This window comes from Primulina huaijiensis, chromosome 17 (assembly GCF_012295235.1).
Source record: "Primulina huaijiensis isolate GDHJ02 chromosome 17, ASM1229523v2, whole genome shotgun sequence".
Lineage (NCBI taxonomy): Eukaryota > Viridiplantae > Streptophyta > Magnoliopsida > Lamiales > Gesneriaceae > Primulina > Primulina huaijiensis.
Genome location: NC_133322.1, coordinates 6,584,616 through 6,594,375, shown reverse-complemented (window position 1 = coordinate 6,594,375; position 9,760 = coordinate 6,584,616). Strand labels below are relative to the sequence as shown.

Sequence of the window (9,760 nt, the reverse complement as noted above, 5' to 3'; positions counted from 1 at the left end):
CTTCATCTGAGCAAGTTCAGATTTTCGATAACGGAGTTGATCCTTCCGTGCGTTCCATGCTAGATGCGGCAGCCAATGATAGCTTATACAGGAAGACTCCACGAGTTGCATTGGAAATAATTTCAAATATGTCCGAAAATAGTGCGGGTTGGCCAGACATTAAACGAANATCTGAGCAAGTTCAGATTTTCTATAACGGAGTTGATCCTTCCGTGAGTTCCATGCTAGATGCGGCAGCCAATTGTAGCTTATACAGGAAGACTCCACGAGTTGCATTGGAAATAATTTCAAATATGTCCGAAAATAGTGCGGGTTGGCCAGACATTAAACGAAAAAAGAAGGCTGGAGTTCTTGAAATGGATGTCTTGAATGCACTTACTGCTAAGATTGATGGGTTGACACATAAATTTTCTCAGCTGCAATCAAATCAAGCAAATCAAGTCCAAGGAATAGTCATGGAGGAACAACCCATTTTTGATGAAGAAGCAGTGAATTTTGTGGGGAATCAATGGAGGCCACAATCCAATCCATACAGTTCCACATACAATCCAGGATGGAAGCATCACCCTAATTTGTCTTGGAAGAATACAGAGAATTCCCTTAATCCAACACATATTCCTCCACTGCCCATTCATCAACAAGTGAGACAACAAGGATTATTGGCACCTGTAGCACCTCCAGGATTCAAGCAAGAAGATCAAAAATCAATTTATGAGGATTTTATGATGAAACATGTTGTGGGGATGGAGACAAGACTGCAAAATCATGATGCTATCTTACGCAGGTTGGATGCTCAAATGGGTCAAATAGCAAATCGTTAGCAAATCGACCCCTTGGAACACTACCAAGTGATACTGAGAAAAATTCAAAAAGAGTTAATGCAGTGAGTACAGTGATCTAGGCCGAGGAGGAGAAATCAAAGAAGCAGAATTCTACAGATGTGGAAAAGAATGGAGGAGTGAAATCAAAGACAGAAGATGCAAAGGAACAGAACACTCACACCACCCCTCCACGCAAGACAGGTAAGAAAGGTAAGGAATTTGACTCTAATGATAATATTGACATTAATACACTTCCTTTTCCTCAAAGAGCAAGGCAACTACAATTGGATCGACAATTTTCAAAACTTCTTGAAGTTTTTAAGAAATTGCACATAAATATTCCTTTTGCAGAGGCTTTGGCTCAAATGCCTTCTTATGCTAAATTCTTGAAAGATATTTTTACTAAAAAGAGGAAACTTGTTGATTTTGAAACTGTTACGCTTTTCTGAGGAGTGTTCAGCTATTTTGCAAAATAAACTTCCTCCAAAACTTAAGGATCCAGGTAGTTTCTCCATTCCTTGCACCATAGGTAATTCTAATTTTAACAAGGCATTGTGTGATCTTGGTGCTAGCATAAATCTTATGTCTTATTCTTGTTTTGAGAAATTGGGGATTGGAGAAGTTAAACCAACCACTATTTCCCTTCAACTTGCTGATAGGTCTATTAAATATCCTAGAGGGGTGATAGAGGATGTTTTGGTTAAAGTTGATAAATTTATATTTCCAGTTGGCTTTGTTGTGCTAGACATGGAGGAGGATCGTGAGATCCCCCTTATTTTAGGTCATCCTTTCTTAGATACTGGAAGAGCTCTCATAGATGTGCAAAAAGGTGAGTTAGTTTTGAGGTTGAACGATGAGAAGGTAACTTTTAATGTTTTTCGTAGTATGAAATATCCTGTTGGATCTTCTGATTGCTATAGAATTGATGATATTGATGATATTGTTGAGTGTAGTGTGCAGGATACTTTGATTGAACACCCACTGGAAAAGCTTTTGGTTAACCCAAAGTCCACGGAATCCAACAGAGAAGAGGTGGAGGAATGTATGAACTATTTGGAGGGATCAAAGCCTTTGCCAAGATCGGTGAATTTGAAGATTGGGGAGCTTGGACATATTCCAAAATCACTTAAACCTTCCATAGAAGAACCCTCATTCCTCGAACTCAAACCACTTCCTCCTCATTTAAAATATTTATTTTTGAAGGAAGAAGATAAACTGCCAGTAATTGTTTCTTCTTCCTTGACAGGTGATGAGAAAGATAAGCTCTTGAGAGTGCTGAATGATCACATATGTGCCATTGGATGGAGCATAGCTGACATCAAGGGGATTAGTCCATCCATGTGCATGCACAAAATTTTAATGGAGAAGGAGCACTCCCCCACTACTCAACCTCAAAGGAGACTGAATCCAGCTATGCAAGAGGTCGTCAAAAAGGAGGTAATCAAACTCCTTGATGCAGGTATGATCTTTCCTATATCCGATAGCAAGTGGGTAAGTCCTGTGCATGTTGTTCCTAAGAAAGGGGGAATCACTGTTGTTGAAAATGAAAATAACGAGTTAATCCCTACTCGAACTGTGATTGGGTGGCGTGTTTATATTGATTATCACAAATTGAATGATGCCACAAGAAAGGATCACTTCCCCTTACCTTTTGTTGATCAAATGTTAGAGCGTTTGGCAGGTCATGATTTTTATTGTTTTTTAGATGGTTATTCTGGATATATGCAAATCCCAATAGACCCCGAAGATCAACATAAGACGACTTTTACTTGTCCTTATCGTACATTTGCTTATAAAAGAATGCCATTTGGTTTGTGCAATGTCCTGCTACTTTTCAACGTTGTATGATGTCTATTTTTCATGATATGGTTGAAAAGTATATTGAGGTCTTCTTGGATGACTTTTCTGTTTTTGGTTCTTCCTTCGACTCTTGTTTGGTTAATTTGTCAAAAGTGCTTAAGAGATGTGAAGAAACGAATCTTGTACTTAACTGGGAGAAATGTCATTTCATGGTAAGGGAAGGAATTGTTCTTGGTCACAAAATTTCTGAAAAAGGTATTGAAGTGGATAGAGCTAAGGTGGAGATCATAGAAAAGCTTCCTCCCCCTACTAATGTCAAAGGAATTCGTAGTTTTATTGGGCATGCAGGTTTTTATAGGCGATTTATCAAGGATTTCTCGAGTATTGCTAGGCCTTTAACTAATTTGCTAATGAAAGATGTTCCTTTTGTTTTTTCTGAAATTGTTTACAAGCTTTTCAGGTATTAAAGCAAAAGTTGACCACCACCCCGATCATTGTTGCACCAGATTGGAATCTGCCTTTTGAACTAATATGTGACGCAAGTGATATTGCTTTAGGGGCTGTTTTGGGGCAAAAGAGGGACAAATTCTTGCATGTAATCTACTATGCAAGCATGACACTTTCAGGAGCTCAATTGAACTACTCCACCACAGAAAAAGAGTTGTTGGCTGTTTTTTTTTCTTTGGACAAGTTTCGGCCATACTTGTAGGGAGTAAAGTGATAGTCCACACGGATCATTCAGCTTTGAAGTATCTATTAAACAAGAAGGATGCCAAGCCAAGATTGATAAGATGGATCCTTCTACTGCAAGAATTTGACATAGAGATCGTGGATCGCAAGGGAACTGAAAACCAAGTTGCTGATCATCTATCGAGATTGGAGAAGCCCGAGGAAGGAAAGTATGTAATTAAAGATGAATTTCCTGACGAGAAACTTTATGCCATCTCTAATTTATCATGGTATGCTGATTTTGTCAATTATTTGTCATGCAAATTTATTCCTTCTCACCTTATATATCAGCAGAAAAAGAAGTTCATTTCGGATTTAAAATTTTATCTTTGGGAAGATCCTCTTTTGTTTAGAATCTGTGCAGATGGCATTATTCGTAAGTGTATTCTAGCGGAAGAGGTAAGTTCTATACTTTCTCATTGTCATAGTGGTCCAACTGGAGGACATTTTGGGGCAAGTAAAACAGCCACAAAAATCCTCCAAGTTGGATTCTACTGACCTACACTATTCAAGGATGCACACACTTATGTTTTGAATTGCAATGAATGCCAACGTGTTGGTTATATTTCAAGGAGACACGAAATGCCATTGAATAATATTTTAGTCTGTGAATTGTTTGATGTGTGGGGAATTGATTTCATGGGGCCTTTTCCAAATTTCTTAGGAAATAAATATATTTTGGTGGCTGTGGATTACGTATCCAAGTGGGTGGAAGCAAGTGCTTGTAGAACCAATGACTCTAAGGTTGTGATCTAATTTTTAAAGAAAAATATTTTTGCAAGATTTGGCACACCTAGAGCCATTATTAGCGACGGAGGAACACATTTTTGTAATCGCCATTTTGAATCTCTTTTGGCTAAGTATGGGGTCACGCACAAGGTGGCAACACCTTATCATCCTCAAGCTAGTGGTCAAGTAGAAGTGTCAAATAGGGAGATTAAGAAAATTCTGGAGAAGACCGTTGGATCTTCGAGGAAGGAATGGGCTAGTAAATTGGATGATGCATTGTGGGCATATAGAACAGCATTCAAAACCCCTATAGGAACTTCCCCTTTTTGCTTGGTCTATGGAAAAGCTTGTCACCTTCCTGTTGAACTAGAGCATAGGGCATTATGGGCTACTAAATTTTTGAACTTTGATGTGCAAGCTACAGGTGATCAGTGTCTTCTTAAAACTCAATGAGCTGGAGGAATTTCGTCTTGATGCATATGAGAATGCGAAAATCTACAAGGAAAAGACAAATAAGTGGCATGATGCAAGGATTGTGCACAAGGNCAAGGAAAAGACAAAGAAGTGGCATGATGCAAGGATTGTGCACAAGCAATTTGAGACTGGACAAAAAGTTCTTCTTTATAACTCTCGTTTGAAACTCATGCCCGGTAAACTTCGTTCCAAATGGTCTGGGCCTTTTACTGTTACTGAAGTTTTTCCATTTGGTGTTGTAGAAATCCGTGGAGATTCTGGAATTCCCTTTAAGGTGAATGGACATCGACTGAACATTTTTCATGAAGGAATTGTGGAGCAAGAGGAGCCGAGTATTCCTTTGCACGATCCAACCTAATTTATAAAGGGAGTTGTCTAGCTATAGATAATAAATTTAGCGCTTGCTGGGAGGCAACCCAGTGATTTAATTTATTTTGCTTTATTTTTATTTTTTCATTTTGTTAGGTTAATCCTCGGTGATTTTGGTGTGTACAGGGAATGTTGGAATAAAACAAGATGATTTAGCTACTGAAAATTGTCAAACTATTTAAAGAAGAGATTACAAACATTGAGGAATTCTACCAGCCCCATAGAGCACTTCATTCATCTCAAAGCAACATTTTCAGGGAAGTTCCTCTTACTATTCTACATCAAAATTTTATATTCTTTTCGAATAGCATGACACCGAGGACAGTGTAAATCTAAAGTGTGGGGGGGGGGGGGGGGGCAATTACAAAACAACACTTAGCATGTGCTTCAATGGTTAATCCTCGGGCATGAAAATTTTTTTCTGGTTATTCTTTGAGAAACTGCACTTGTGATTACATGACACACTAATTGACTTTCTAGATTTTTGAACACTCAAGAAATTACATCACACCTAGAATTGATTAAAATGAGCTGTAGTTGTAGCCGAAAGATTTGAACACAAACTAGTTTTGTATCATGTTTTGAGACATCATCTATGCACTTTAAGTCATACTTATATGAATTAATTGTGAATTGGCAAGAGGTGTGCTCATGAAAAAAAAATGAAAAGAAAAAAAATTAAATAAAAAATAAAAATAAAAGAAAAGAAACAATCTAGAACTTGTCTGATTATTTTTCGAGGCGAAAATACGGAGGAGAATGACTTAGGGATGATTTAGGCGATCTTTGGACCGTTTGAGCCTTTCGAGCCTACCTTATGCATCATTATATCCCTTGTATCCCCTTTCGAGCCTATAAAAAATCGAATGGAATGTGTCAAAGACATACAATTAGCCCCCATTCGTATTCATTCAAAATCCCACATCAACTACTCAATTTTAGCTTATACACTATTCTTCTACCTTAATTTTGAGAGAAATAAGCGCTTTAAAATTTTCAATAACTCCAATGGCTTGATAATTGATAAAAAAAAATGGAGGAGTTTGAAAAAAAATCATGAAGAAAGGGAAGGGGATTAATGAAAAGAGGTATATAATTATAAAAGAAAAAGAGGAAGGATGAATGTTGTATGATGTGGTGATTGAAAAAACTAAAAAAGAATGTTGTTGAAGATTGAAAAAAAGCTGGAGGAAGAAAAAAATATGGAGGAATATGAACAAAAATACAAGGAAGATGGAAAAGTTAGGTGGAGAAATGATGAAATTCAATAAAGGGAGGAAGATAAGAGATGAAGGAATGTGCTGAAGGAATAATGGTTTATTTTTTCTCATTTTGAATCTCCCAACCTTTATTGTAGCCGTGAGCCGTGGCCTAACATTATAAGCTTAAAAGACCTATTGATCGGGTCATATTCTTCCAACATTTAGTGGAGAAAGATATGAAGGACAAGCTTATGGACAGTTTTCTTTATAAAAAAAAAATTCAGAAAATATGAGCAATCCTTGAACTAAAACACCTTTGAGAAATATGAGTTTTGACTTTCACACTACACACGTCTCATTATGTTGATCTTTTCTAGTGAATGCTTGAGTTTTAAGGTTGCAACGAAAGTGAATTTTATGATCTTCGAAGTGTGATCTTTTGATTGAGTGTGACGGAATTTTGGTAAGTTGAAAAGTGTTGATTGTGTCATTTTTGTGGTGAATCATTGAATATTCCATGGTTATATTTTTATTCTCTGATTTGTTCGAGGACGAACAAAGGCTAAGTGTGGGGGGATTGATAAGGCCAAATCTTGCAAAGATTTTAGGGATTTGATTTAATAATATTTGTCCTTATCTAATATTTTATCCCTAATTATGTGCTTAATTGAATTAATAATTGTAGATTTAAATAAAAGAAGAAAAATGATTAAATTTGGAAATAAAATAAATTTACAAGACTTCAAAAGGAAAAATACGAAAAGAAAGGTAATAAAATATTTTTTTTATTATCTTGATATTATTGAAATTCTTGATAAAGATGGAGCAAAATCTTTGAAAATAAAATCTACAATATTTTCTACAAGGGTTAAGTTGGAGATGAGCTTTAAAAATAATTGAAGGAGGAGGCCCATTGAGAAGAATAAAAGGGGAGGCAGTAGCGTAAAGAAAGAGAGGAAGAGAAAAGCGTACAGCAGCATATAGACGGAAGGAAGGGCGCAGAAGAGCCGTAAAAGAAGACGGAAGAAAAGAAGAGATAGCTACTGTGAAGTAGTATCAGAGAGGAAGAGAGGAAGAGAGGAAGATGGAAGAGCAGAAGCAGGAGGAATTCCGCACATACGCTACTAATCACTGAGATTTCTTTCATCCCTTCTTAATTATGTTTTCTTCATTGGATTCAAACAGAGACTTACACTTTTATTTTAAATTTATGGAGTAGATTTTTATAGACTAAGGCTACGATAAGGTCGAGACAGATTATTTTTGATGTTTTAAGTTTGATTCAAGTATATTATTTATTTTATTCATTGATTGATGTCGTTTATCATGTGTTCTTTTAATCTGGCCAATTAAATAGAATATTTGTTGGTTAATCTAAAACCGGAAGGCGATAGATTAATATTTGCTTCACACATCAATCAACACATGGTTAAATTGACTAGAAATAGTATTCGGTTTCAGTGTGCGACTTTAAGTTGAAAAACTGGAATTTCACAGCGATTTAATGCGGTTGAATCTAATTAAATTCAGTTAGAAATAATTGGACTGTTAGATTTAATTGAGTTTATTAATTCGAGGAATCGTTTAATAAATAATTTTGGGAATTCCGTCGTGAATAAAGTAATTAATTTATTGAATTTAAATTTGACACGTAGATTATAAGTTGTCTCGGTACCGTTGTGCGCCTTAGTCGTCTTTAAATAATTTGAATTTCTATCTAAATTAATAATTTGGATTATTTTTGCTTTAGTTAATTTATTTAAATTGTTTTATTTAGTTTTAATTAATTAATCTTCTCTCAGTTGGATTTTATTAGCCTAAATTAGGAAAAATAATTAATATTCTAGTAATTAAACATCGATCTATGTGGGTACGATACCTGGACTCATCTCCAAATACTATTACTTGACCTAGTCCGCTTGCTAGATTTATTCCCAACCGAAATCGTCGGTCACCCTCTCTGAGGCAATTACTGTTTTGTGTGTGGATGGTAATCATGGCAGCATTACGTCCATAGTCTTACTGGGTGATGAGTGGTCTGAGAATAGCACTTATACTGTGATGTTCATATATGAAGTACTGATGATAATAGAAGAGATAAGGATATAACCCAATCTATCGTACTTCTCAATGAGAGTTATATGGTCAGTGTATATGCCTCTCCAAGCGTTGTGTGTATATATAATTTTGGTTGTTACCCTAAAAATTTGAATGATGTGGTCTCGACTATTATAATTTATATGGTTTTGATATTATATAAAATATTCTAGAGTATCTTTTGAAATGAAAATTTTGGATTCATGTGCTCGTAAATTTTTAAATCACAATTTTTATTGCAGATTTTAAACAATAATGTAAATAAATATGACTTAATAATTACCGGTGAGAGTCGGGGATCCCACGACTATGCTCCCATTTTATAATACAAATCAAAATAATTACAAAAAATTGATGAAAATTCATAGAATATTTTAAAAATAAATGATTGTACAAGGACACGACGTAATAAAGAGTTATATTAGATAAACTATTTTTGTGAAATCTCGATATTACTGAAATCTCATGTAACTATTAATTTCTCGTGTTTCCAAATATTGAACGCACATATCCCTGAAAACACATACGAACAACAACACATGTGTTCGAGATTTGAAAATATGAGGACGTGTGTGTTCAAGAAAGCACCAAAATTTAAATAATTTTTTTCATATGAAGTTTTTAACAATCCAAAAAGATCAATCCTTAACAAAAGGTGACTTGATTTGATTAGTACATTTTAATTTCAAATTACAACCTAAGCTAGTGAATGCAGTTCAACAATTAATTGATTTGCCTCACTTATTTATTGATCTACAACTGTGGTAGCTAGGATTAAGTAGACAGAAACTTATGTGAGACGGTCTCACGGATAGTATTTTGTGAGACGGATTTCTTATTTGGGTCATCTATGAAAAAATATTACTTTTTATTCTTAGAGTATTACTTTTTATTGTGAATATCGGTAGGGTTGACCCGTCTCACAGATAAAGATCCGTGAGACCGTCTCACAAAAGACCTACTCAATTGAGTATTGGTGAGGTGTCAAATGCCAATTCACACGTGCACACATCAATATCTCAAATCCCATACACAAAAAAGAAGTGAGTCAATAAAATAAATAATTATTTTTTAAAAATATAATTAAATATGCATCTTTACCTTACAAGTTTTGACCAACTAATTGTTAGTTTAAGTACTAATAATTATTTTTCCAAAGTGACACATTCCCAACTAGAAAAGGCTAACTTTCTTATTATTCCATCTTTCTTGATTTTTAAAAAAAAAGTAAATGAAGAATTTTTGTTCCAATATGCAAGACTTAGTTAAGTATATCTTAAACTATTCATCTAAACAATAAACTTTAATAGTTCTTTCTATTTTTAGACCATCTCCAATCCAACGTCATTGTGGACGTCGAAAATGGTGTCGCATAGCGCCAACGACGTCGTATTCACCTGTTTTATTATTTTAAAACATTTAAATAAATTTAAAAATGATTTGATTGAATTATTAAATAAATGTGTTATTCACTACTTGAATTCATTTATTTAATAAGTAAATTTTTAAAAAAAAATAAAATTTAGTTCCTCTCTGAAT

The 9,760-nt window shown here is 34.9% G+C and overlaps 1 pseudogene; it reads left to right on the top strand.

Annotated features, from left to right (window-relative positions):
* The first annotated feature begins 4,109 nt into the window (after positions 1-4,109).
* LOC140963329 (uncharacterized) lies at positions 4,110-4,973 on the top strand (annotated as a pseudogene).
* The last annotated feature ends 4,787 nt before the right edge of the window (positions 4,974-9,760 follow it).